Genomic DNA, 21,234 nt, shown 5'->3' on the forward strand with positions numbered 1-21,234 from the left:
CTAAGCACTTGGGAAAGCAATATCCAACCCAATTAGTTTGTATCTACCCCAGCGCTTAATACAGTGTTTAGAACATAGTAAGTGCTTAATGAATACCACAATTATGATGATTATGATGATTATTATTACTGAACTTTTCATAGGTCAGATAAAGACTAAGACTGCAAGTTGAACAACTCTGGGTTACCTAGTTATTTTCATATACTTTTCTTAAGAGGTAGCATTCTTAATTTCAGAACATTTTTGAACTATCCTTTTAGGAAGAATACTTATGATCTTTCCTAAACTTAAAAAAAAATGAGGTTTTTTATTTCAGTCTTGATAAACACACAGCTTTTCTAATCATAAACACGGACAATTGTCATTTGGCTACCATTTTTTCCTGGGTCTATAACCTATTTCCTTTTTCACTTACCTGATGGCCAGAAGGAGTCATTCTACAAAACCACTTTTAATAATGCTTCCTGATTAGCTGATAGTCACTGTACCAACCAAAGCACTCTCCCACTCAGCCTCCCAATGGACACAGCCCTAGAGCAATAGACTCAGCAGTTAAGCAGTCAGGTTATTTACAAAGCAGGCCAGATGTGCCTCTCTGATAATTAGATTTTCTTCACCCTTCTTCTCATTTCAAGATCCCATCTGGAATGTCAAAAGTACTGCTGTGTCAGTAAGACCTGCTCATTTGAGGCCCTGTCCATTACTAAGGTAAATGAGGCAGCCTGATATAATGCACATGTTTAGGGCATGCACCTTTAAGGAATCCCTTTGTAGTTTTTGTAGACACACCTCTCTGTAATTAAACTGAGGATTAAAAAACATTTTTGTTTGGAAAAGCAAAGAACTTAAAATGTTACAAGAAATGGGAATTATTCAGTGAGAACATTTGTGCTAGATCAGAAGGCTCAGAGCCCATGGCCGGAGCACGTTAAATAAAATATCTCAATTGTTATGGCCAATTACTCAGATCATAGTAATGTATAAATGTGCTTTACATTATTTCTCATGGGGTAGTCTGCTTTGTCTAACAGTTTTTCAGTTAACATTCTGATTTTTCTCATTGTGGGCAAGGAATGTGACTAACTCTGTTACAATGTACTCTCCCAAGCACTTAGTACAGTGTTCTGCACACATCAAGGGCTCAGTAAATATTGTTGATTGATTTTTCAGCATTGTGGAATGTGTTTCTGCAACATTTCAGTAAACTAACCCCCAAACCTACATAGTTAAGAGTGCTGTAAGCTTAGATGGCAAAATTGTTGAGAGCAGTAATGCTTGCTTCTACTTTTATTGGATATTCTGAAGCACCTAAAAGAGTGATCTGCTCACAGAAAATGTTCAGTAATACTGATGATGATAATGCTGTTCAGTTAAATATGTATAATTGGAAGTAGCTGACAAGTGGCAGAGCCGGGATTAGAACCCATGACCTCTGACTCCCAAGCCCGTGCTCCTTCCACTGAGCCACTTGAGAAGAAAATACCATGATTATTATTATTATTATTATTATTATTATTATTAACACAGAATTCCCTAGTAAAGGAAGTTTTCCAACTATATCACCTTCCTTAGAACTGCATAGCATTTGGCAACATCATGATATGATCATCATAATACTAACAGTGATAGTATTTATTACATGCTTATCATTTGCCTACCACAAGTGCTAAGTGATGGGTAGATGCAACATAATGATGATGATGATGATGGTTTTTGTTAAGCACTTACTATGTGCCACACACTGTTCTAAGAACTGGGTTAGATACAGGGTCATCAGATTGTCCCACGTGGGGCTCACAGACTTAATCCCCATTTTACAAATGAGGTAATTGAGGCACAGAGAAGTTAAGTGACTTGCCCAAAGTCACACAGCTGATAAGTGGGGGGGCTGGGATTAGAACTCATGACCTCTGACTCCCAAGCCCATGCTCTTTCCACTAAGCCACACTCCTTCCTCATAATCAGATCAGACACAGTCCCTGCCCTACATGTGGCTCATAATCTAATGGAGAGGGAGATCAGGTATTTAATCCCCATTTTAGAGATCAGGAAACTGTGGAAGAGGTAACACTGGAACCCATGACTCTTAATTCCCAATCCCATGCTCTTTCCATTAATAATAATAATTAATAATAATAATTATGGTATTTGTTAAGCTCTCACTTTTTACCATGCACTGTACTAAGCACTGGGTTGGATACAAGCAAATCGAGTTCGACAGAGTCCTTGTCCCATATGGGGCTCAGTCTCAATCCCCATTTTCCAGATAAGGAAATTGAGGCACAGAGAGGTGAAGTGACTTGCCCAAGGTCACACAGCAGACAAGTGATGGAGCTGGGAATGGAACCCATGACCTTCGGACTCCCGGGTCCTTGCTCTTTCCACTATGCCACAGTTTCACTAGGCCATGCTGCCTGCATAAGTACAATTAACTTTTAAAGTACAATGGCAAATGATGTCAACTTTTTAAAGTAAAATGGCAAATGATGTCAACTTATCTCACCAAATTTAGGTTTGTCACAGGAGTTGGTCACCTGTTAGAATTTCTAAAGATAATGATCTTGCTTCCTACTACAAGAAAGACCTATTTTTTTACACAAAGGGAGTACAGCCTTCTGAAAATCCCTACTGTGCACCCAAGGAAATATCTGGTGGCTCGTCTCCCATCCTACTACTAGCATGCAACTGGCTATACACAAATGTACCCTCTGAAACAAGGGGAGCATCACAGCACTTATGCATATATCTGTAAAGTATTTATTTATATTAATATCTATCTACCCCTCTAGACTGCAAGCACCTTGTGGGCAGGGAGTGTGTCTAACAACTCCATCATATTATATTCTCACAAGTGCTTAGTACAGTGCTCTTCATACAGTAAGCAGTAAATAAATAAATATGATTGATTGATTGATCACACGAGTGAATAGGAGTTTTCACAAGCAGAAATTTAGTGGGGTTTTTTGGGGGGGCAGGTTTATTATTGTTTACCACCTCTTTCACAGAGATGGTGATAGAAGGAAAATGTGACAAATAAGGTACTATTGTTTTTACCACTTCTTTTAGTCTGACCATTCAAGTATAGAATTTCAAATGAATGTTACATTCTAGTTGAAAAATATTTCATTTTTAAATGACATTTTTCTGTTCTAAAAAGCATTCTTTTCATGTACTGGAGCTCTTAAATGTAGAAATGTAGAAACTCCAGTGGTTGCCCATCGTCCTCACCATTGGAGCAGCATGGCTAAGTGGCAAGATCCTGGGCTTGGGAGTCAGAGGTCATGGGTTCTAATCCCAAATCCACCACTTGTCAGCTTTGTGACTTTGGGCAAGTCATTTCACTTCTCTGTGCCCCAGTTCCCTCATCTGTAAAATGGGAATGAAGACTGTGAGCCCCACTTGGGACAACCTTGATTACCTTGTATCCCCCCCAGCGCTTACAACAGTGCTTGGCTCATAGCAAGCGCTTAATGAATACCAATATTATTATTATTATTGGCTTTAAAATACTTAATCACTTTGACCCCTCCTGCCTCACCTCTCTAATCTCCTACTACAACCCAGCCTGCACACTTCATTCTTCTAATGCTAACCTTCTTACTGTACCTCGATCTCGTCCATCTCGCCGCCAACCTCTCGCCCAAATCTTACCTCTGGCCTGGAAGACCCTCCCTCCTCATATCAGACAGATAATTGCTCTCCTCCACTTCAAACCTTATTGAAAGCACATCCAAGAAGCCTTCCCTAAGCCCTCCTCTCCTCTTCTCCCACTCCCTTCTGTGCTGCTCTTACTTGCTTCTTCATTCATCCACCCTCCCATCTCCACAACACATATGTTTATATCTATATGTATCTCTATATATCTATAATTTATATATTCATTTATTTATATTAATGTCTCTCTCCCCCTCTAGAGTGTTAACTCGCTGTGTGCAGGAATGTGTCTGCTTGTTATATTCAACTCTCCCAAGTGCTTTGCACACAGTAAGCACTCCATAAATACATGAATGAATGAATAAATGAATCAATAGTAGAACTATCTCCCTTCCCCATTTCTTGTCCAATACTTTTCATTTGTGAAGGTAGTAGCGGTTAAGTCAAAATAGAGCCTTTTTAATGGGCATACACATAGTCACAAAGAAGACCCTGTAAGTCCAAGTATACCCTTTAAATGCCATAGTCAGCATGAAAGAATTGAGATTCTTGTACAGAACTGGAATTAGGTGGAAAGTACTTGAGAGCCAGGTAATTGTGCTTCCCTCAGTAACCAATTCCACTCATTACACTATAAAATTTCAGTGCAGGTAATTGCATCTCATTTCCAGGCAGAGCAAAGTACTAGGAACTCCTATTAATTAATCTCCTGCTGTCTGTAGAAAAAAATATGTCCAGTAAAACACTCACACAGACTCTTTTTTCTACAACAAGAATTCTCTAGATGTAGCTAGCCTCATGTTCCTCTCCATAATGAAATGACTGACTTCCTGTTTTTTTTTAAAAAAAGGCAAAATGGGTTTTGCATTAAAGAAACATTGGAGAAGACAAACGCATTTTTTGATGAAACAATCCCATCTAATTGGAATTTTGAGCCTACCACAGCATGGCTTAGTGGAAAGAGCACAGGCTTGGGAGTCAGAGGTCATGGGTTCTAATCCCGGCTCCACCACTTGTCAGCTGTGTGACTTTGGGCAAGTCACTTAACTTCTCTGTGCCTCAGTTACCTCATCTGTAAAATGGGGGTTAAGTCTGTGAGCCCCACGTGGGGACAACCTGATTACATTGTATCTACCCCAGTGCTTAAAACAGTGGTTGACACATAGTAAGCGCTTAACAAATACCATTATTATTATTATTTCTTTAGTTGAAATAATATCTAATTTAATAGTTATTAAATAACGAAAAGAAGCCCAAGAGAAAATTCGGCCCTGAGCTTACATTAGGATTTACTCCAAAGTTTTTGAAATTACACGGAAAAATATGGGTTTTTAGCAGGTTCAATTTGAGGGTCTGGAGAAGCCTTAGAGCAAGTCCAATCAATCAATCAATCATATTTATTGAGCACTTACTGTGTGCAGAGCACTGTACTAAGAGCTTGGGAAGTACAAGTTGGCAACACATAGAGACAGTCCCTACCCAACAGTGGGCTCACAGTTTAGAAGGGGGAGACGGAGAACAAAACCAAATATACTAACAAAATAAAATAAATAGAATAGATATGTACAAGTAAAATAAATAAATAGAGTAAAACTAGGTACAAACATATATACATATATACAGGTGCTGTGGGGAAGGGAAGGAGGTAAGATGAGGGGGATGGAGAGGGGGACGAGGGGGAGAGGAAGGAAGGGGCTCAGTCTGGGAAGGCCTCCTGGAGGAGGTGAACTCTCAGCAGGGCCTTGAAGGGAGGAAGAGAGCTAGCTTGGCGGATGGGCAGAGGGAGGGCATTCCAGGCCCAGGGGATGCTGTGGGCCGGGGGTCAATGGTGGGACAGGCGAAAACGAGGCACGGTGAGTAGATTAGCGGCAGAGGAGCGGAGGGTGCAGGGTGGGCTGTAGAAGGAGAGAAGGGAGGTGAGGTAGGAGGGGGCGAGGTGATGGAGAGCCTTGAAGCCAAGGTTGAGGAGTTTCTGCCTGATGCGCAGATTGATTGGTAGCCACTGGAGATTTTTGAGGAGGGGAGTAACATGCCCAGAGCGTTTCTGGACAAAGACAATCTGGGCAGCAGCATGAAGTATGGATTGAAGTGGGGAGAGACATGAGGATGGGAGATCAGAGAGAAGGCTGATACAGTAGTCCAGACGGGATAGAATGAGAGCTTGAACAAGCAGGGTAGTGGTTTGGATGGAGAGGAAAGGGTGGATCTTGGCAATGTTGCGGAGCTGAGACCTGCAGGTTTTGGTGACGGCTTGGATCTAGTTTCCTCCTTCAACCTCTCTGGAGCACACCCATATCCCAATCTCCATGATTATCTTCCTTTGTTGCCACTGGGTGAGAACTATGGATTACTGGAAGAAAGAGTGGAATGGTGATTTGTCCATGAATGACCTCCTTCCCCCATTTGGTCAGTGGACAAACCAGTTGACCCTTATGGATAAAGATAGGCCAGTTTCTTAAGAATGATGGGTAGGATAATCTTTGCTTTGATTTTTGGCATTCAATTCCATGACACCTCCTTTTCTCTCCATTTATTCCTGTAATTAGTTCAAACTCATGCATGTTGAGTGTATGTGCACCTGCCTTGCATGCTTTCTGCTATATTGTGAATGTATTTAGGTCTCAGTAGTGCACTACTCCACCCAATAAACATTTGCTGACTGACTGACTTTTGTATTTTAAGAAGCATTATGTAGATTGGAAAAATATATGCAATCTTGAAAATTGAGTTTGACTCTTCCCTCTCCAACAAAGAGTTAGGTTCCTGGGCAGAAGAGAAACAGAGTGACCTAGTGGATAGAGCACAGGCCTGAGAGTCAGAAGTATCTAGGTTCTAATCTCAGCTCTGCCATTTGCCTGATGTGTGTCCATGGGCACATCACTTAACTTCTCTGTCCCTCAGTTATCTCATTTATAAAATGTGGATTAAGACTGTGAGCCCCATGTATATTAGTATATATTATTAATAGTACATATATTAGTAGTCTTGTGTATATTTGTACATATTTATTATTCTATTTATTTTATTAATAATGTATATAACTATTAATAATTCAGTTTATCTATTTTGATACTATTGATGCCTGTCTACTTGTTTTGTTTTGTTACCTGTCTCCCCCTTCTAGACTGTGAGCCCACTGTTGGGTAGGGACCGTCTCTATATGTTGCCAACTTGTACTTCCCAAGCTCTTAGTCCAGTGCTCTGCACACAGTAAGCGCTCAATAAATACGATTGATTGATTGATTGATTGTCTCTACCTGTTGCCGAATTGTACTTTCCAAGCACTTAGTACAGTGCTCTGCACACAGTAAGCGCTCAATAAATACGATTGAATGAATGAATGAGTGTGGTACATGGACTGTGTACAACCAGATTAATTTATATCTATCCCAGTGCTTAGTACAGCACCTGAGTACTAAGCGCTTAACAAATACCATAGAAAAAAAAGATCCCTAGGGAGCTCAGCCCTAAGTGGGGAAGGCCAGGGAGACCTAGACTGTAAACTCGTTGCGGGCAGGGAATGTGTCCGCTTATTGTATTGTTCTCTCCCAAATGCTTAGAACAGTGCTCTGCACACAGTAAGTGCTCAATAAATATGATTGACAATGACTCGATTAAACGTATTCTCTCTAGGACCACTTGCAAGCCTCTTGGTTTTTTTTTTCTTGGTTCCTCTGCAACCTATCTGGTTCCTTGATTACTCGAGGCTTTTTTTCTCTCTTTTTGCTTCTCTGAAGCTGCTCCATTGGTAGAGGCCAGCAACAGTCTGTTTATTCCCCTTTAATCCTGCAATCCTGGGAAATTAATTGAGAGGAGATTGGAAGGAGAGCCTGTCTCCATTCTGTACCACAAAGGAGGGAAGTAATCACTAGATTGTAAACTTCTTGAAAGCAACTCTATTGTATCATATAGGAGACTCTCAAGTACTTAGTAGAGTGCTTTAAATGCTCAGTAAATCAATCAGTCCATCAATCAATGGTATTTATTGAGTGTTTACTGTGGGCAGAGAACTGCATTAAATGCTTGGGAGAGTACAATCAATTTATCAATGGTATTTATTGAGTACTTACTTTGTGCCAAGCACTATAATTACTAAGCACTTTGGGGAGTACAATACAGCAGAATTAGCAGACACATTCCCTGCCCAAACAAGCTTATGATTTAGAGATAGATATTAATATAAATGAATGAATTATGGATACATACATAAGTGCTATGGTGCTGAGGGAGGATATGTACTAATAGAGTTGGTAGACATATTCCCTGCCCACAAGTAGCTTACAGTCTAGAAGGGGAGACAGTAATATAAATGAATAAATTACGGATGTGTATATAAGTGCTGTGGGGCTGAGGGTGAGGTGAATATCAAGTGCCCAAAGGGTACTGATCCAAATGTATAAATGAAACAGAACGGAGATGTAAAAGATGGCTTAATTAGAGAAGGCCTCTTGGAGGAGATGTGACTTTAATAAGGTTTCCATAATTATTATTATTATTATTATTATTATGGTAGTTGTTAAAGGTTTACTATGTGCCAAGCACTGTTTTAAATGCTGAGGTAGATACAAGTTAATGATGATGATGATGATGGCATTTATTAAGCGCTTACTATGTGCAAAATACTGTTCTAAGCGCTGGGGAGGTTACAAGGTGATCAGGTTGTCCCACGGGGGGCTCACAGTCTTAATCCCCATTTTACAGATGAGGTAACTGAGGCACAGAGAAGTTAAGTGACTTGCCCAAAGTCACACAGCTGACAATTGGTGGAGCAGGGATTTGAACTCCAAAGTCTGTGCTCTTTCCATTGAGTTGGACACAGTCCCTGTCCCACATGGGGCTCACACTCTTATTCCCTATATTACAGGTGAGGTAACTGAGTCCCAGAGAAGTTAAGTGACTTGCCATAATAATAATAGTAATAATGATGGTATTTATTAAGCGCTTACTATGTGCCAAGCACTGTTCTAAGCACTGGGGTAGATACAAGATAATCAGGTTGTCATCATCATCATCATCAATTGTATTTATTGAGCGCTTACTATGTGCAGAGCACTGTACTATGCGCTTGGGAAGTACAAATTGGCAACATATAGAGACAGTCCCTACCCAACAGTGGGCTCACAGTCTAAAAGGGGGAGGTTGTCCCATGTGGGGCTCACAGTCTTAATCCCCATTTTACAGATGAGGTGATTGAAGCCTGGAGAAGTTAAGTGGCTTGCTCAAGGTCACACAGCAAACATGTGGCAGAGCTGGGATTAGAACCCATGTCCTCTGACTTCCAGTTCCATGCTTTTTCCACTAGACCACAATTGGGTACTTTGAATCCCAGCACTACAGATGAGAAAACTTGTGAACTGCAAGTGGACAGGGACCCGATTTGCTTGCATCCACTCAAGTGCTTAGTGTAGTGCCTGGCACACAGTAAGCACTTAACAAATACCTCATTATTATTTTTAAGTGATTTGTCCCAAATTACAAAGCAGGCAAGTGGTGGAACCAGAATTTGGACCCAGTCCTCTGACTCCCAGGGCCATGCTCTTACGCTAGACCACACGGCTACAATTTTGTCTAGTATCTCAAATCATGTCAGCCCCATAGCCACCCTTAGCATTTATGTAAATTCACCCACCTATCCTGGACCCTTATCTAGTGTGGCCTAGTGGTTAAAGCATGGGTCTGGAGTCAGAAGATCTGGGTTCTAATCCCAGTTCTGCCATTTGTCTGTTTTGTGACCTTGAGCAAGTCATTTAACTTCTCTGAGCCTCAGTTACCTCACCTGTAAGATGGGGAGTAAGACTGTGAGCCCCATGTGAGATTCATTCAATCATATTTATTAAGTGCTTACTGTGTGCAGAGCACTGTACTAAACACTTGGGAAAGTATCTACTACAAACAATAAGCAGATACATTCCCTGCCCACAACGAGCTGTGGATTGTGTCCAACCTGATTAGCTTGTGTCTACTCCAGTGCTTAGTACAGTGCCTGGCACATAATAAGTGCTTCACAAACACCATAAAAAAATTCAAGTACCTATTCAGCTGTCTCATATTCATGTTATTTACTATATCTCACCCTGACCCATTTCTAACATCTGTTAGATATTAGATGTCGTGAGCCTCATGTCGGATCTGATTATCTTGTATCTACCCCAGTGCTTAGTACAATGCTTGGCACATAGTGATTAACAAATCCTATCTTTATAACTGTTATCATTATTATCTGTTTTTCATCCTATTTATAAATAAGTGTGTCAACTTACAATTTGGTTTGAAGCTAGATGGTCATGGATGCTACTTTCTGACAATCTCATAAAGGATATTCTGTGATTCTGATTTATTTTCCACATCCTTATCTATCAAATTCCTTAGGAACTCCCCTCAGCCTTTCCCCTCACAGCACTTATTTACATGTCTTTAAACTTGGTTGCTTCTGCTATCTGTAATGTATTTTAGTTTTTGTCGCCCTCACTCCTTGAAACCAAGGAGCGTGTCTATTAACTCCGATGTATTCTACCAAGCACTTAGTACAGTCCTTTACATAGGGTAAGCACTCAATAAATGTTATTGGCACACTGATGGGATAGAGGGCAAAAGAGAATTCTGCATTAACATCAGTTCCTCATTGCTAGGGAAGGTCTTTGGTTTTGAAAACAATGTCCTGCACACTGTGATTGCTCAATAAATAGGACCATTAGATTGTGTAGATTTTTGTTGGTGCTGGCTGGTTCAGCGTGGCTCAAGGAAACAGCCCAGGCTTTGGAGTCAGAGGTCATGGGTTGAAATCCCAGCCCTGCCAATTGTCAGCTGTGTGACTTTGGGCAAGTCTAGACTGTGAGCCCGTTGTTGGGTAGGGACCATCTCTATATGTTGCCAACTTATACTTCCTAAGCACTTAGTACAGTGCTCTGCACATAGTAAGTGCTCAATAAATACGATTGAATGAATGAATGAAAAGTCACTTAACTTCTCTGTGCCTCAATTACCTCATCTGTAAAATGGGGATTAAGACTGTGAGCCCCCTGTGGGACAATCTAATTGCCTTGTAGCCTCCCCATTGTTTAGAACAGTGCTCTGCACATATTAAGTGCTAAATAAATGCCATCATTATTATGATTATTATTATTTTTTTTTCTTTGATCAACAGTACTGGGATGACTTGGAAAAACAACTCACAATCACCTTCTTGTCTTCTGGCTTGCGTGTCTCTATAGCGTTGTAGTACCTGTTGAATGACTGTTTCTCGGACTTAGAATGATGTCAGTATACTGTCATAAGGGATTTCAGAAGACTGAAAAGCATTTCTGGGCCTAGTGTCAAGGTCTCTGTCAATTTATTAACCTAATGATAAGTATTACAAACAAATATTAACAGAACTGTAGCCTTCTCTGAAAGACAGATAGTATTTTATCACCTATGATTGATTTCCATATTTCCATTCCCTTTTAAATACAATTTGGATTTGTAAAGAGCTGCCAATTAATATGAGTGTGGAAATCTTCATATCCCTACAAAGGGTTGTAGGAGCTTAGTGTACAAGTTAGCCAGTTTTGCATTACATTTGTTTACCGTTTAAATAGTCCATATAATTCTAATCATATCATCAATAGTTATAGCGAAAGCAAGGGTTTATTACAAAAATAATTAACTGAGGTAATTGAAAAGTCCTAGCAGTTATGAGATGCTAAACTGTGCAGAACTAAGCATTTTGTGATCTTCAATAAAATTGCTTTGCCCATTTAGAAATTCAAAGACAAAATAGTAGCTTATATACATGCTGTGATTCACAAAGCACTCTTGTAATTATGGCTGAAAGTTCAATAATTCTAAATATATATTACCTCATAAGCAATCCTGAAGTCCTAACAGCCTTTCTACATAGTGCCGATTACTTGGAGAAGTTCTAAACCCTGAATAATTTCAAAAAAAAGCTCTATGTTACTGTATTTTTCACTGTGATTGGTGACATTTTCATTACTGATTCACAATACATACTAAGCTACAAAGTATAAAGAACTCATTTTTCATAGTGACACATTATATTACCAGTTAGGTGGACTGAAGTAATTGACATATTTTTGAGGCTTAGGTGAAGAAATACAATTTACTGATGTCACAGAGGAGGTGAGAGTTGAGGAGAAGTTTGAATGACTGTGCAGAGAGAGAGCTTGATAAACTTCATTCATTCATTCATTCAATTGTATTTATTGAGCGCTTACTGTGTGCAGAGTACTGTACTAAGCGCTTGGGAAGTACAAGTTGGCAACATATAGGGACAGTCCTTACCCAACAGTGGGCTCACAGTCTAGAAGGGGTCAGGATGAATGTTCTAGAGCCCGTTGTTGGGTAGGGTTTATCTCTGTTGCTGAATTGTACTTTCCAAGCACTTAGGACAGTGCCCTGCACACATTAAGCACTCAATAAATACGATTGAATGAATAGACAGAGAATGAATAAATGGGTAAATGGGTACTTCATGATCTATCGTGGGAGGTAGCATGACCTAGTAGAAAGGGCATGGGTCTGAGAGCAAGAGGCCCTGAATAAAGTCCCAAATCTGCTTAGTCCTGATATGTGATCTTGGGCAAGTCACTTAACCTCTCTGGTCCTCAGTTTCAGTGGTCTAGTGGAAAGAGCATAAACCTGGGAGTCAGAGGACCTGGGTTCCAATCCCAGCTCTTCCACCTGTCTGCTGTTGCTTGGGCAAACTCACTGAGCAAGTGTGGTGAGGTGAACCTGGGCTCCCACCATCTCAAGGTCAAAACTTTATCCGTGACTCTCTGAGCTAGCGAGGCAGACTTGGAAGCATGGGTGGGGTGCCAAAATTAAAATTGTTTAGACATCCCCGCAGCACAGCCTACAACCAAGACCACTAGACTTCCCAGGCCAGGAAAGCGGAAGTAGTTGTCCTTCATCCCCGAGCTGACCACATAAGGTATGGAGGAAGAAGGGACAAGCGGAGTTTGGACAAGCCAAAGCTGGAAGTTGGAACAGCTGGGGAGCACAGGTAATAAATAATTGCTGCCTCCGGCTTTCTGGGCAGTGGATGGACCAGGACTTGACTCCATTGGCTTATTACCTCTGCCCAGAGCATGAGACGCCCTCTCTGTCTCTGGAACCAGCTCACTAAATGAGGGACCGTGGGACAGCTAAGGGTCTCCCTGATCGTTCGTGGGTAGGAGCTAAATGCTTTGCCATGTGTGAGTAACACACAAGTGGATTCCTCCCGATTGGGAAGATTTCACGGGTGGGAGTTGGATCCTTCACCATGTGCAAGTAGCATGTAAGTGAACTCCTCCCAAGTGGGAAGCATTTGTAGGAGGGCAATTGTGTCGCTTTAGTGTTGTCTTGTACTCTCCCCAGTGCTTAGTACAGTGCTTTGCACACAGTAAATATGATTGACTGACTGATCCAGGTGATTCGCCAAGTGCGATTAACACATAAGTGAACTACTCCCTAAAGGGAAGCTCAATTTTCCACATCCAAAAAAATAATTATATTCCTCCTGAAAGGGAAGTTCAATTCACTGCATCCAAAATAATTTAATAATTATATTCCTCCCTAAAGGAAAGTTCAATTCACTGCATAGAATAAATTTTATGTGGCTCAGCCTTTTACACCAATCTCTCTCTCTCTCACTGTGCTGATCCTAGAATCAATCCTCCTCCTCCCCATCCCCCCTGCCCTACCTCCTTCCCCTCCCCACAGCACCTGTATATATGTATGTACAGATTTATTACTCTATTTTACTTCTACACATTTACTATTCTGTTTATTTTGTTAATGATGTGCATTTAGCTTAACTTCTATTTATTCTGACGACTTGACACCTGTCCACACGTTTTGTTTTGTTGTCTGTCTCCCCCTTCTAGACTATGAGTCCGTTGTTGGGTAGGGACCATCTCTATATGTCGCCAACTTGTACTTCCCAAGTGCCTAGTATAGTGCTCTGCACACAGTAAGTGCTCAGTAAATACGATTGAATGAATCCCTGTGCAGTGGGTGACAGCAAGTTGCTTAACTTCTCTGTAATTTATTTACAGAAATGTCTATATCCCCTTCTAAACTTTAAGCTTGTTTGTGGGCAGGAATGTATCTCTTATATTGTACTCTCCCAATCACTTAGTACAGTGCTCTGCACAGAGTCTTGTCTTGTCTTATGCCGTCGAGTAGTTTCTGACCCATAGTGACACCACAGTCACACCTCTCCCAGAACGCCCTGCTCTCCATCTGCAGTCATTCTGGTAGTGTATCCACAGAGTTTTCTTGGTAAATATATAGAAGTGGTTTTCTATTGCCGCCTTTTGGGCAGTCAACTCGAGTCTTCACCCTCGACTCTCTCCCATGCCTCTGCTGCCCAGCATGGGTGAGTTTTGACTTGTAGCAGATTGCCTTCCACTCACTAGCCACTGCCCAAGCTAGGAATGGAAAGGTTAAGCCTCTGCTTGATTCTCCCTCCTGTAGCCGTGACTGGTAGAGTACTGGAAACTCTCCAGGTGCCAAGCTGGGAGGGGGCTGCACACAGTAAGTGCTCAATGCATACTATTGATTGTGCCTCAGTTTCTTCATATTTAAAATGGGGATTAAATCCTACTCCCTCCTATTTAGGCTGTGAGCCCCAAGTGGGACAAGGACTGTGTCCAAACTGATTATCTTGTGTCTACCCCAGTGCTTAGTACAGTCCTTGATACATAGTAAGTGCTTTACAAATATCACAAACGGTAAGCTTGTTTTGGACAGGGAATGTGTCTACAAACTCTATTGTATGTATTCTCCCAAGCACTTAGTACAGTGTTCTGCACACAATAAGCTCTCAATAAATAGCACTGACAATGATGTTAAGCGCTTTTAATGAATGCTTAGGTAGCATATTGAAAGTTATACCAGAAACAATTTCAAATCCTATGATGTATTAACTTAGATATACTGTCTTCCCTATTCCATTGAAAGTTCCTCAAACATAAACTCCAGTAATAAACACTTTAGTTGTTATAACAAAATGTAAACTGAAGCACAGAGCTGGAATTTATTGCTATAGATTTGAAGCCTTGGTTGTGAATTCTAATTTTGGCTATGCCAATAACAAATCATGTAACAAAAAGGAAGAGGCACAATTAATGTTAAATGTAGAAAAATGTGATAGCTTTCCTAATGTTGTTATGATACAACTAAAATTACCATTTCTACCTGCTTCGTTATTCTAAACTTGGTTGGCTGGATTATTGTAAGGAATAACATTGTGAGAACTGAGCAAAATCTTATAATTCATTAACGCTAACTTCTTCAGGTTCACAGTAATCTCTGCCCTGAATTGGATTTGCTTCTCCCTTAAATGATGATGATGATGATGTTGATAATGATAATATTTGTTAAGCACTTACTATGTGTCAAGCACTGACCTAAGCACTGGAGTAGACATGATAATCTGAGATCTGTAAATTTCATGAGCATGATTCTACTGATTACTTTTTTTAGTCATAGTAGCACCATTATGAACCGCCTACTTAATAGAAACTGTTTTAAGCACTCACATAGGAGAGAATTAGAGACAGTCCCTGGCTCTCCAGGGACTCACAATCTAAGAATGGCAGGCAGGGGCAGGTGGTAGGGAGACCTCTGGTTAGGGTAATGGGAGTGTTGCAGGAGTTCCCAGAGGTTTGGCTTGATGTTGAGGGGAACCCAACCGCACCATGTGACAGGGGATTTTCCATCCTCTTCATCCCATCCTGAAGGTTATGCTCCCAGGTCAAACTGGATTAAAGCAGGAATGGAGAAGTGATGCCAGAAGTCATCTCTGCTTTTGTACAAACCTGCCTAAAGGGCTCAAAGTAGAGGGAACTAGCTGGAAGAAAAATTATTTCATCCAAAAGGCGCTACCAACGTCAGCACCCTTCTTAACCCTGAGCCAAGTCCTGCCTCATGCTACAAAATCTAGTTGACCCTGATTGGGATTTCAACCCAATTCAACACAGGCTTTCAACCTTTTTCAGTTAAAGCAGTTGAACTCCTAATCAAGCCCATCTCTGCACAATTTACATTGAAAGTCAATGAGGTTATGTTTAATTAAATCTGATTTAATTGAGAATCCATGCCCTTTAGCCTTGGGGTAAAGGTAGACAAGGCTATCGTAGAATTTGACTAGCATATCAATGAACAAGGAAATGAAACACAGCAATCTATGTGAGAATATAAACTCTGGAACAGAATGAAATAGAAATGGATCCTAGCCCCAATTCCAGGGAACTGTAGTATTTACCATTCATTCATTCTTTCAATTGTATTTATTGAGCACTTACTGTGTGCAGAGCATTGTACTAAGTGCTTGGGAAGTACAAGTTGGCAACATATAGAGACAGTCCCTACCCAACAACGGGCTCACAGTCTAGAACGGGGAGACAGACAACAAAACAAAACATGTGGTCAGGTGTCAAATCATCAGAATAAATAGACGTAAAGCTAAATGCTCATCATTGACAAAATAAATAGAATAGTAAATATGTACAAGTAGAATAAATAGAGAAAAAATCTGTACAAACATATATACAGGTGCTGTGGGGAGGGGAAGGAGGTAGGGTGGGGGAATGGGGAGGAGGAGAGGAAAAAGGGGGCTCAATCTGGGAAGGCCTCCTGGAGGAGGAGAGCTCTCAGTAGGGCTTTGAAGGGAGGAAGAGAGCTAGCTTGGCAGATGTGCGGAGGGAAGTCATTCCAGGCCAGGGGGGGACTTGGTCTGGGGGTCGACGGTGGGACAGGCGAGAATGAGGCACAGTGAGGAGGTTAGCGGCAGAGGAGCAGAGGGTGTGGGCTGGGCTGGAGAAGGAGAGAAGGGAGGTGACCATTGGCTTTAAAGAACTCCATCACCTTGCCTCCTCCACCTCACCTTGCTTCTCTCCTTCTACAATCCAGCCTGGACACTTTGCTTTTCTAGTGCTAACCTTCTCACTGGGCTCCATCTCTACTGTCTAGCTGCTGACCCGTTGCCCACATCCTGCCTCTGGCCTGGAACTGGGCTTTCCGCCCTTTCCTCTCCATCCAAACCGCTACCCTGCTCGTTCAAGTCTCATCCTATCCTGTCTGGATAACTGCATCAGCCTCCTCTCTGATCTCCCATCCTCCTGTCTCTCCCCACTTCAATCCATACTTCATGCTGCTGCCGGGATTGTCTTTGTCCAGAAATGCTGTGGGCATGTTACTCCCTTCCTCAAAAATCTCCAGTGGCTACCAATCAACCTACGCATCAGGCAAAAACTCCTCACCCTCGGCTTCAAGGCTCTCCATCACCTCGCCCCCCCACCTCACCTCCCTTCAGTCCTTCTACAGCCCAGCCCGCACCCTCCGCTCCTCTACTGCTAATCTCCTCACCGTGCCTCCTTCTCACCTGTCCCACCGTCGACCCCCGGCCCACGTCCTCTCCCTGGCCTGGAATGCCCTCCCTTCACACATCCGCCAAGCTAGCTCTCTTCCTCCCTTCAAGGCCCTACTGAGAGCTCACCTCCTCCAGGAGGCCTTCCCAGACTGAGCCCTCTCCTTCCTCTCCCCCTCCTCTGCCTTCCCATCCTCCCCCCCCCCGCCTTACCTCCTTCCCCTCCCCACGGCACCTGTATATATGTATATATGTTTGTACATATTAATTACAGCATGGCTCAGTGGAAAGAGCACGGGCTTTGGAGTCGGAGGTCAGGGGTTCAAATCCCGGCTCTGCCACTTGTTATCTGTTTGACTTTGGGCAAGTCACTTAACTTCTCTGTGCCTCAGTTCCCTCATCTTTAAAATGGGGAGTAAGACTATGAGCCCCCCGTGGGACAACCTGATCACCTTGTAACCTCCCCAGCCCTTAGAACAGTGCTTTGCACATAGTAAGTGCTTAATAAATGCCATCATTATTATTCATTTATTTTATTTGTACATATTTGTTCTATTTATGTTATTTTGTTAATATGTTTTGTTTTGTTTTCTTTCTCCCCCTTCTAGACTGTGAGCCCACTGTTGGGTAGGGACCGTCTCTATATGTTGCCAACTTGTACTTCCCAAGCACTTAGTACAGTGCTCTGCACACAGTAAGCGCTCAATAAATACAGTTGAATGAATGAATGAATGAATGAACACCCTCCCTCCTCAAATCCAACAGACAAATACTCTCTCCTCCTACAAAGCCTTATTGAAGAGGCCTTCCCAAACTAAGCCCCATTTTTCCTCATGTCCCTTCTGCATCACGCTGACTCACTCCCTTTGTTCTTCCCAGCTCCCAGCCCCATAACACTCATGTACATATCTGTAATTTCATTTATTTCTATTGATGTCTGTCTTCCCTCCTTTAGACTGTAAACTCATTGTGGGGAGGGAATGTGACTGTTTACTGTTGTATTGTACTCTCCCAATCACTTAGTTTAGTGCTCTGCCGTCAATAAATGTGATTGAATGAATGAGTGAATATGGTGGAAATTGTGTTGGTCCAATTTGGGGTGAGAGAGAGTTCCAAGTTGGGTGAATAGTGTGAGTGAGAGGACCAAAGAGTGGGAGTCAAAGGTGAAGTGGAATTGGAAGGTTAGCTTGGCTGAAATGAAGACAGCAGGTTAGAGAATAATGGGTAAAGAGAACTGTTAAAATGAGATGATTTGTTGGAGAACCTTGAGGCTGATTGGTGAGGAGTTTCTGTTGCTGTGGAGGGACAAGTGCATTTGGCAGCTACAAAGCTAAGCCCCTTAGAATTTTTCTAAGCTCAAAGCTATCAGTGTATATTTGCAAACATTATCTGTTTTAGGTAGGCTAATGTTAAATGTATCTATTGTAAAGCAAATTTTATCTCAAACTCAAATATTTTCATACAGAAAATTCATGTGTCAAATTAACTTTCCGCAAAAAGTTACCCCCTATATTGAAGATACTTAGTCCATTTCTATACTTGCAAATTGTTCAAATCATTTAGGACAATACAGCACCTTAATCTCAATCATATATTATTAGTTATATCTGGCTTAATTGATGTCTCTTCAACAAAGAGCCCTAGTCTTCTTTCATTTAGCAGATCTGAAGGTGAGTATGGGCCAAAAGACAGAAATCGTCAGTACATTCACAACTTTATTTTTTCACACCAAGTGCCCCCTGAGAAAATGAGTTGTATTATCTTGGGAAGACTACAGTAGTTGCATGAATAATCAATCAGAGTTGTAGGATATTAGCCTCATATTTCAGTGACTTGGAGGCAACACGGCCTCAGGGAAAAAGCATAGGCCTGAGACTCACAAGACCCAGGTTCAAACTCCAGTTTTGCACTGGCCTGTGGTGTGACCTTGGACAAGTCAATTAACCTCTCTGGAACTCAGTTCTGCAATCTGTAAAGTGAGCCTGGTGTGGGACAGGGAATATGTTTGATTTCATAAATCTGTAGTTACCCTAGTATTTAGCTCATAGTAAGCACTTAGTAAATGCCATAATTATTAGTATGATCTTTGTTATACTAAGTTCACAATGTTAAAATCGATTATTTTCTTCACATTTTGAGTCAGAAAACACAGCTATGCTTTATAGTTAATAAATAAAAAGTGGATCATGCTATACTTGAATTTTATCGAACACATCTGCCTAAACTGAATGTTATTTAATGAAAAATTCATATATTCCTGATCAGAAGCATAAATGGTCTTCCCATTAATGACATCCTTACCACCACAGAAATAACACAGTTTACTTTGCCAGCTTCCTTTTCTTCCTGTCCTGTCAGGTAAAATAGCAGTCACATATGAAATCTTTGCAAACTAGAAATGTCAGCTTAATGGAAATGAATGTGAGCAACAATCATCTCTCCCAGCTCTATATTATTCATGATAAGTGTGTGTTTCAGGCTGACACTGTCAGATTTTCTTATTAATAATTTAAGTAACAGCTAAGCCTGTCTGGGGTGTGTTATTTTATCATTTTTCAAATCACAAAAATTGGAATAATCCCTCATTACATCAACGATCTTCTCATCAGATGAATCCAGGGAACTATTCATTTGTAGGTAATCGTGGCAGCAGAGCAGAACTTCTATTAACTTGTTTTTCTATTAATTTTTAAGCAAATAACCTGACCTCCACAGCCTAACATGTAACCCTTATGACTCTCTTTCACTTATCACCCACAATATACAGTCTTTTCTTGTTTATAATGTTAATGTGTTTATTTCTGCTATCACTAATGGTATTAAGTGTTTATATGGACGAAGACCTAGACGAAGCACTTGGGTGGTATATGAAAGTCAAATTAAGATACTGCCCCTAAGCCCCAAGTTGCTCAAAATCTAAGCGGAGGAGGGAAGACACAAGAAACAGTAGGACTATAATCAAATCAAGAAATAAAAAAGAATAAAATTAAGTAATCAAAATTATTTAGACTGTAAGATCCTTGTGGGCAGGGAATTTTTCTACCATTTCTTTTGTCTTGTACTCCCCTAACTGCTCAGTACAGTGTTCTGCATGGAGTAAGGACTCAGCAAATACCATTGATTGCTTTTTTTTAAATGGTATGCTTAGTACAGTGTTCTGCATGGAGTAAGCACTCAGCAAATACCATTGATTGTTTTTTTTTAAATGGTATTTGTTAAGCTTTTACTATGTGCCAGAAACTGTACTAAGCACTGGGGTAGATACAAGATAATCAGATTGGACACAGTCCCTGTCCCATATAGGGCTCACAGTCTTAATCCACATTTTTCGGATGAGGTAACAGGCACAGAGAAGTTAATTGACTTGCCCAAGGTCACACAGCAGACAGATGGTGAGGGTGGGGCTAAAATGCGGGTCCTCTGACTCCCAGTTCTGTGCTCTTTCCACTAAGACACACTCCTTCTGGCCACATTGGTTGATTGCTGTAAATTAAATATTTAATAATAATAACAATAATGGTGGTATTTGTGAAGCACTTACTATGTACTAATAAGAGCTGGAGTGGATACAAGCAAATTGGGTTGGACACAATCCCTGTCCCACATGGGGCACACAGTCTTAATCCCCATTTTACATGTAAGGAAACTGGGGCAGAGAAAATTGAAGTGACTTGTCCAAGGTTACACAGCAGACTAATGATGGAGCCAGAATTAGAACCCAGGTCCTTCTGACTCGCAGGCCTTTGTATTATCCACTAGGCCACACTCCTTTTCCCTTCCCATCAGTGGGCAGCCTACATCTCACTGAGCATCCAAAAGCCTATGCTATCAAGATAGTAAACACAGCAGCGTGGCTCAGTGGAAAGAGCATGGGCTTTGGAGTCAGAGGTCATGGGTTCAAATCCCAGCTCCTCCAATTGTCAGCTGTGTGACTTTGGGCAAGTCACTCAACTTATCTGGGCCTCAGTTACCTCATCTGTAAAATGGAGATTAAGACTGTGAGCTCTCCATGGGAGAAACTGATCACCTTGTAACCTCCCCAGTGTTTAGAACAGTGCTTTGCAAATAGTAAGCACTTAATAAATGCCATTACTATTATTATTATTATTACAATGATGGTAGTGGCAATTATGATGTGCTGGGCTACAATGAGATAGTCAAATTGGATATAATTCCCGCCTCACCCAGAGCTCACAGCCTGAGGGAGAGAGAAAATCATCATA

At 41.3% G+C, this 21,234-nt stretch overlaps 1 protein-coding gene and 1 non-coding gene across 3 annotated transcripts in view; both read right to left on the reverse strand.

The window, feature by feature from the left end:
- LOC119930739 (schwannomin-interacting protein 1) overlaps positions 1–21,234 on the reverse strand; it is an 823,807-nt gene that overhangs the window by 480,064 nt on the left and 322,509 nt on the right. The gene's annotated exons all lie outside the window — the stretch shown is intronic.
- On the reverse strand, positions 14,028–14,165 carry LOC119936720. The gene has a single exon (XR_005453829.1). It is a non-coding gene; the product is annotated as a small nucleolar RNA SNORA7 (small nucleolar RNA).

Source organism: Tachyglossus aculeatus, chromosome 1, assembly GCF_015852505.1.
Source record: "Tachyglossus aculeatus isolate mTacAcu1 chromosome 1, mTacAcu1.pri, whole genome shotgun sequence".
Lineage (NCBI taxonomy): Eukaryota > Metazoa > Chordata > Mammalia > Monotremata > Tachyglossidae > Tachyglossus > Tachyglossus aculeatus.